General features: G+C 42.5%; 1 long non-coding RNA gene across 1 annotated transcript; it reads left to right on the top strand.

Moving 5' to 3' along the window:
- Positions 1-599: 599 nt before the first annotated feature.
- LOC138421770 (uncharacterized) lies at positions 600-4,415 on the top strand. The gene is made up of 2 exons (XR_011249628.1): positions 600-808; positions 4,214-4,415. It is a non-coding gene; the product is annotated as an uncharacterized lncRNA (long non-coding RNA).
- The last annotated feature ends 4,109 nt before the right edge of the window (positions 4,416-8,524 follow it).

The following is an 8,524-nucleotide window of genomic DNA, read 5'->3' on the forward strand; positions in this document are numbered from 1 at the left end:
ACCTGCTAGAGAGTTTGGGGAAACTTTCAAATGGTTCCTCACACTTCATTGCACTGTTAATACCTTCCATTACTCATTCCTCCCAAAACTTCAGGAAAAGGTTTAAACAAGCAGCAGGATATTATTTTGAAACATGACCCACTGTGGCTCCAGTTCCCAGCACTTCCTCCCTCCTGACCCTCCCTCTCCCCCACCCCCACTTTCTCACTCCCATCATTCCACAAAGAGAAGAATGTCAGAGCAGAGCAAGGGGGTCGGATTCTTGGCTTTCAGCTTTCAAAATCTTAGGATTCCAGGCATAAATTATAGATTTAAAATAACACGTAATTAGTCACATTCTGACCTGTCTTCCCCTACTCCCACCGGAGATTCTCTCACTAGGGAAATGTCCTTCCCTAGTCTGTGAGAGAAAAGAAATGGAATGTCTTTAGTGCCTTTGAGAAGCAGTTGTTCTCTGTCCCCAGGCCAGCCCTGGGGGAAGATCCCCAGAGAGTTTGGGGATTGGGAGCAAAGCAAATCATTGCCTAGCTTTCCAGACGGGCACCCTCTCAGAGGTCCTTTGCACCCTCAGGCTGTGCATGGAAATGTCTATGTGACCTGTCAAGGATGGCAGGCCTAAGGCAGCCTCGCTGAATCCTGGAAGCCCTCAGGGTGCTGTAGCACTCAGCAGGGTATCTTCCTCACTCACCAAGAGTAGCAAAGATGTGGCACCAACAGCCAGAAGATCCTGACAAAGAGATCTCACCAGCCTTGGTCTGAATAGAGTGGACAGAACAAAGAACATATCAACAAACGCCAAGATGAAGAGGTAAGAAGGACAAAAGCCGGACAGTATGATCTCTTTTTATTTTTTGACCATGCAACAGGGCATGTGGGATCTTAGTTCCCTGACCAGGGATCAAACTCACAAACCCTGCATTGGAAGTGCAGAGTCTTAACCGCTGGACCACCAAGGAAGTCCAAGTGAGGTCAATTTCTCTTTGTGAAAACCAAAAAAAAGTCTCAGATTCATGATGGATGAGTAATTAAGACATTTATAAAATGAAGTCTTTATATGGATCACTAATTTGCCTTGGTGACAATTCAAAAAAAGAGGTGCGTGTAAATATGTTATTACTGTTTGAACAAGTGCATAACCTCCCAAGGAGACTGCTATGGCAGACAGTACATATAGGTATCATCTTGCTTAGGTAAATTTTTTGGATTGCTCATAACTTAACATGCATCCTATGTTGCTATGCCTGTGGCATATGAAACCAATATGAAAATCTAATTCAAGCGTTCTCCTCTTTAGCTGGGGTCTGATGCAAGAGTTTACCTGGCTGGGTAACCGTCACATCCGTAGGGAGACTGTTCAGAAGCACCACGTGAACTATCGAATATAGGAACCAGTACATTAGTCACTGTGATTAGAAGGACAATCCAAGCTGTCAAGGTCTCTGCTGAAACAAGAACTCAACCCACCAACAGCCCTGTTAAAGACATTTAACCCAAGACCTAAATGATGCTTGTGTTGAGAAAACTTGAAAAAGAAAAAAAAAAAAACAAAAAACTAAGAACAATCAGGCAACACTTTAGAATGCTGGAGTTCAGAATGTCTGACACTGGACCATCACAGAAACCAACAGCCTAGGGTCAAGATGACAATGCCACTTTACCTTACTCAGAACTGTGGTCTTTTCAAAGTACAGTCTCTTTAGTAAACATATTGTTCAAAAAAATCAGCTTATTACTTTCCATTTCAAAAATTCAACTATGATTAACCAAGTAAGACAAGTGTATAGCTTCTGGTGTCTCTGTTTTTTAAAAGGCCTACTTTTTAGTAACACTTTATATGGGACATGCTTATCCCTCAGTGACTTCTGCTAGATTATCAGGCCTAGACTGCAAGAACTAAATAGTTTTGCTCTTCCACAGTAGGGCCTAGGCTACTGTTAGTTTTATATCCCCAGTAATGCTGAACATGAAAAGCCATCTGTAAGTATGTATAAGTCATGTGTAAGTCCGACTAGGGTATAAAACCAATGAAAAAAACATGACCTGCACACAAAGGGACATAGAAAAGTGAAGAAATCAACACCATCATTTCTGTCTTATTTATTTTTGATGAAAAAACACGAGTAAATACTTTTTTCGCCCTATTTAAAAGGCTACTTTAGAAATAATGCAATTTGCAGCAACGTGGATGGACCGAGAGATTATCGAACTAAGTCAATCAGAAAGAGAAAGACAAATACCATAAGATATTGCTTATATGTGCAAAGAAAGAAGGATTAGAAGTGCACGAACTCTGTTATTGTCACTCAGAATTGATATGTGGGGGACTATATAGAGTGACAGAAAAATGCTGAAGAGCAGAGACCAGAGGCCAAAAGTAGTCTTGACCAGAAAAGGGCGGGGGCAAGTCATTTCAAATCTTTGACCCTCACTTCCTGTTCTGTCAAAGGTCAGATTTGATATTCCATGTGATTCAAGACAACTGTGTAACCAATTGTAACAAATGGGCTGTTTATATTTTCAATTTTGTTTCTTTATTCTGCCAGCAAGTTTTATTTTGATTGTTCCTCTTTTTTTTTAATGTTTTTGCCACTGAGTTACTTACATCCACAATTAAACATTTCTTTTCTGTATCTGTTCATTCTCAGGCATCAGGTGTTAAAATAATAGAACTACAGACATAACCAGTTTTGTTGCATTTCACTTTATTGTGCTTTGCAGACATTGCATTTCTTACAAACTGAAGTGTAGGAATGCTGCATTGACCAAATCTATCGATGCCATTTTCCAGTAACATTTGTTCACTTCATGTCTTTGTGCCATGTTTTGGTAATTCTCACAATATTTCAAACCCTCCACCAGCAAAAACATTACAATTTATTGAAGGTTCAGATGGTTAGCATTTTTTTCTAGCAATAAAGTATTTTAAATTAAGGTATGTACTCTTTTAGATATAATGCTGCTGCTGCTGCTAAATCACTTCAGTCGTGTCCAACTCTGTGTGACCCCATAGATGGCAGCCCACCAGGCTCCCCTGTCCCTGGGATTCTCCAGGCAAGAACACTGGAGTGGGTTGCCTTCCTTCTCCAATGCATGAAAGTGAAAAGTGAAAGGGAAGTCGCTCAGTCGGGTCCGACTCTTCACGACCCCATGGACTGCAGCCTACCAGGCTCCTCCGTCCATTGGATTTTCCAGGCAAGAGTACTGGAGTGGGGTGCCATCACCTTCTCCGAGATACAGTGCTATTTGCACACTTAATAGACTATGTATAATGTGAACATGCAACGCAGGAGACCCCAGTTCGATTCCTGGATCAGGAAGAGCCAGTGGAGAAGGGATAGGCTACCCACTCCAGTATTCTTGGACTTCCCTGGTGGCTCAGCTGGTAAAGACTCTGCCTGCAATGCTGGAGACCTGGGTTCGATCCTTGGGTTGGGAAGATCCCCTGGAGAAGGAAAAGGCTACCCACTCTAGTATTCTGGTCTGGAGAATTCCATGGACTGTATAGTCCGTGGGGTCACAAAGAGTCGTACACAACTGAGTGACTTTCTCTTGGTGTGAACATAACTTTTATATGCACTGGGAAACCAAAATATTCACATGACTTGCTTCACTGTGATATGCAATTTATTGCAGTGGTCTGGAACTGAACATGAAATATCTTTTGAGGTTGGCCTATCTTTCGATTTTGATGCAGTGCACACTATTTCTTGTTCCTTCTAAGTTGACAGCAGTTCACACCCTTAAGGAAGGACCCAAGCCGGAAGGATGCCCTCATAGCCGCAACAGGTGCAAAAGAGAACTGGACTGTTTCAGAGTAAGAGCAATGAACCGTCTCCAGAATAAGTACAGTACGGTGGTTAACCTTTTGAAACAATGAACCAAGCAGAGTAACACAAATACTAAACTGGGCTGTCTTCCAGGATGACCTTTCTTTAAGAATGTAAAGTAGGCAAAGATGTATCTGCTTCTGCAGCTGTCAATCTGAACAGAATCAGACCAACTCCCCCCTATGACACATCCCGTCTGGTTGGACAGGTGTGGAAGGTAGGCATTCTTAGCCAAGAAGAAGTAGGCTATTTTCACTTTGACTTGCCCTTCTTTGTGTGTACCCAAAATAGAGCTATTTATAAAATGTTCTGAAGTAAACGATCAGTACAAGTGAGGCGCTTTCGAGGCACCCCCCTGAACACTGGTTCTGTTTCTTCTCTTGCAGCCATAAGAGCTGCAGTGACTGCCAGCAGGAGAACAAGAAGGAGGTCAGTGCAGGTGAGAGGAATGTGGAAATCGGAGCTCTGCCTCCCAAACTCCCCAGGGAATCCTCTCCTGGCCGTGGAGAAGAGCCCCACAGCCTCACCACTCTGCCACAGCTCCCGTGTGTCGTCTTCAATACACAGCCAGGATTACTACCAACGTCATTATGGTGCTTGTTATTATTTTGTCTTTTTATTACTCTCAGGTGGGGGAAGCTGATATCCTGAGCTTAAATGTGGGACACCAGTGATCATGCGCACACCCTCATACTAAAGTAGGTTATCAAATTATTGAATAAACAAGGACTGTTTCTCCTTAGTAAGGACCAATAAAATCAATAAATACTGAGTGGGTCCTATGAGCCAGATATTCTCAGCCATTCTGAGATAAAGGTTATTCATTCAAAAGATAATTAAAGTGACTGCTAATTGGGTATATGGTTTCTCTGTGGGATGATGAGAATGCCCTGGAGTTAGTGCTGATTTCTGTACAACTTTATGAATACACTAAAAACCGCTGAGCTGTATGCTCTAAAAGGGTGAATTTTATGGTATGTGAATTATACGGATCTCAATTTTTTTTTAAGGTAATTAAGGAGTGGCTAGTATGTGCCAGAGACACTGTGCGAGGAACTGGGTAAAAAATATTTAACTCTTTGAGCCTCCTACTGTATGTTGGATACTATGCAAAGTCCTTTTACTGAATCTTCATAAGCTCCCTAGAAGGAGGGAGTATCAGTATCCCATTTTATAACTAAAGAAATGAATGTAGAGAGTCTTTCGCTTAAAATCAAAATTAGGTAGAATCACATGAAACTGCTATTTTGTAGACTACTTTTCTGTTCAAATGTCAGTTTCTTATAGCTGAATCTAATAAGTACCTCAGTCTGTCCAAGTTCATAATTACATACACCAGAAAACCACTCTAACAAGACTGCTAAGGCACTTCAGTCATGTCTGACTCTTTGCAACCCCATGGACTGTAGCCCACTAGGCTCCTCTGTCCATGGGGTTCTCCAGACAAGAACACTGGAGTGGCTTGCCATGCAGTCCTCCAGGGCTAATGAGATTAGGCATTTGTAAAGAACTACAAGACATTAAGGACCTAGTTCCCTGAATGACAGCGTGCTTCTATAGCGTGAGACCACAAAGACTTTGAGTTCCATCTGCTGGGTACCTAGCACCACTCATCCTGACCAACACACCAGGTCTACTGCACCGCAGAGCCTGTGCTGTTACTTGCTGCTAATATACCTCCTTCAGGTTGCTTAGGACTCAATGAGAGATCCTTGCACAGTGTATTAGAACACTAGAATCAAAGATAGAATAAGTCCCACAAGAGTGGAGCAAACAATGAATCATAGGATTAACTAAACACAGAGCACAAAAAAAAAAAAAAAAAAAACAGGGGCTTAACCAAAGAAGGGGCTTATTCTTCTCACAAAGCAAGAAGCCTAGAGGTAAGTAGATCAGGGCTAGAACACTCTCTCTATGATTCCATTAGGGACCCAAGGTAAGTCTACCTTTCCCCTCCACCATTCTTAGTATGTGGCATTCTGAGAAGATAAGTCCAAGGACAAAGGAGCATGCCAGATAAATCAACCAAAATTTCTCTTCTAAAGAACTTTCTCTGAAGTCCCTCCCAGAAATGACCACTGGCAAGAAGTATCCATGGCTGCTTGTAGCCTTGAGAGAGACCGTGCAGTGTGCTTATTTTTAAGATAGTCACATTTACCACCGTATACAAAATCAGAGCTCTGTTTGTAATGGAAAGTGGAAAACGCACGCCTAACACTGTCTGCCTTATGAAGGAGGAAAGTTCAAAAGCCCATTAGGCAAGTTATTTGCCAAAGCCTATTACATGGGTCAGCCAGAATTTGAACCCAGGTTTGATTGCTCCTAAACCAGTACTTTTAACCCTCAGCTATGCTGATTCACAGTGTACATGGTCTAGAACACCATATGTACTATTTACTAAACTACAAGGATAGTGTATTGGTTCCCTGGTGCTGCTATAAAAAATAGGCATAAACTTAGTGGTTTAAAACACAGATTGGGACTTCCTTGGTGGTCAGTGGTTAAGAACCCACCTGTCAATGCAGGGGACACAGGTTTGATCCCTGGCCTGAGAAGATTCCACATGCCGTGTGGCAACTAAACCTGGGCACCACAACTATGAGCCTGCGCTCTACAACAAGAAAAGCCACCGCAATGAGAAGCCTGAGCCCCTGGCTGCAGCTAGAGCGTAGCCCCCGCTCACCACAACTAGAGAAAACCCGCATACAGCAATGAAGACCCAGTGCAGCTAAAAATAAATACAAATTTAAAAACAAAATCACAGATGTCTTCTCTTATAGCTTCGGAGTCCAGAAGTCTGAAACCAGCCTCACTGAGCTAAAGTCAAAGTATTGATGGGGCAGCTCCCTTCTGCAGTCTCTGAGGGGAGAATCTGTTTCCTTGTTTCCCTCACATCTAGCTTCCGGAGGCTGCCCACATTCCTTGGCTCATAACTCCTGCTCAAATCACTCCAACCTCTGGCTTCCATCATCGCATCTCCTGCTTCTGTAGTCAAATTTCCCTCTGCCTCCCTTCTATCAGGACATCTGTGATCATCTTAGGAGCCCATCTGGATAATCCAGGATAAACTCCCATCTCAAGATCCTTAATCACATCTGCAAATCCCTTCTTTCACCACATAAGATAAAAGGCACAGGTTCCAGGGATTAGGACACGGCCATTATTTTGTTGTTCTTGTTCAGTTGCTAAGTCATTTCCATATCTTTGTGACCCCATGGACTGCAATACACCAGGCTCCTCTGTCTGTCACTGTCTCCCAGAGTTTGGTCAAATTCATGTCCATTGAGTCGGTGGTGCTATCCAACCATCTCATTCTCTGTTGCCCCCTTCTACTCTTGCCCTCAATCTTTCCCATCATCAGGGTCTTTTCCAATGAGTTGGCCAAAGTATTGGAGCTTCAACTTCACCATCAGTCCTTTCAATGAATATTCAGGGTTGATTTCATTTAGGATTGACGAGTTTGATCTCCTTGCAGTTCAAGGGCCATTATTTAACCTACCACAAATAGTAGTTAGAAATTAATGATGTGCCAAGAAAAAGAGGATGACAACGTTGGCAAGTACCTTAAATAAGGAGCAAACTGAGAACTACAGGGATTCAGAAGGGTCAAAAGAAAGATATTGCTTGGATAGTCAGAAAGAGCAGTATATAAATGATTTGGAAATGGAAAGACAGTACAGACAACTTAGAGAACCAAGTAAAATAATCCTGGACTAAGAATAGGCTGGGTGAGAGCTGGGAGGAAGAATGTGAGGCTAAGAGACCTTGTTAGGGTTTATTTCCAAAGCTGGAGAAAAGGAGGTTTGCAGTAACTCACAATCCTGGGGAATTTCACGTTTTGTATCCTCCTATGTCCTGCCAATGGCATGAGGCAGCTCCAGGCCCTTGTGAGGACTGGGCAATCTCAGGGTCAGGCTAGAATGAAACAAGAAAGGTGCCTGGGGCACTCTCAGGCTGGTGTTGCCCTGAACCTGAGCTTTCAGGACCCTGAGAGTGAGTGTCTCCATGAATTTTGTGCCCTAAGCAAACCACTTTCTCTTACTTTTAGTCTCAGCCCTAGAAGCTTCTAGATAAGCAAGGCTTCCTTAGGCTCTGAGGAGTACAGCAAGGCCTAAGCCATATCAATAAAGATATTGTAAGCAGTGTACTGTATCAAACTTCCTCCATCTTGACTCCTGACAGACACCTTTATTTCTGAGTCTAGACAATTTTAATGGAAGTGAAACAGGAGAGTAAAAAAGCTGGATTAAAACTCAACTTTCAAAAAACAAAGATCGTGGCATTCGGTCCCATCACTTCATGGCAAATAGATGGGGAAACAAAGGAAACAGTGACAGACTTCATTTTGTTGGGCCCCAAAATCACTGTAAATGGTGACTGCAGCTATGAAATTAAAAGATAGCTTGCTCCTTGGAAGAAAAGCTATGACAAACCAAGAGAGCGTATTAAAAAGCAGAGACATTACTTTGTCAACAAAGATCCATATAGTTAAAGCTATGGTTTTTTTCAGTAGCCATGTATGAATGTGAAGAGTTGGACCATAAAGAAGGCTGAGCACCGAAGATTTGATGCTTTTGAACTGTGGTGTTGAAGAAGACTCTTGAGAGTCCCTTAGACTACAAGGAGATCAGTCAATCCTAAAGGATATCAACCCTGAATATTCATTGGAAAGACTGATGTTAAAGCTGATGCTTTGG

Source organism: Ovis canadensis, chromosome 16, assembly GCF_042477335.2.
Source record: "Ovis canadensis isolate MfBH-ARS-UI-01 breed Bighorn chromosome 16, ARS-UI_OviCan_v2, whole genome shotgun sequence".
Taxonomy (NCBI): Eukaryota; Metazoa; Chordata; class Mammalia; order Artiodactyla; family Bovidae; genus Ovis; species Ovis canadensis.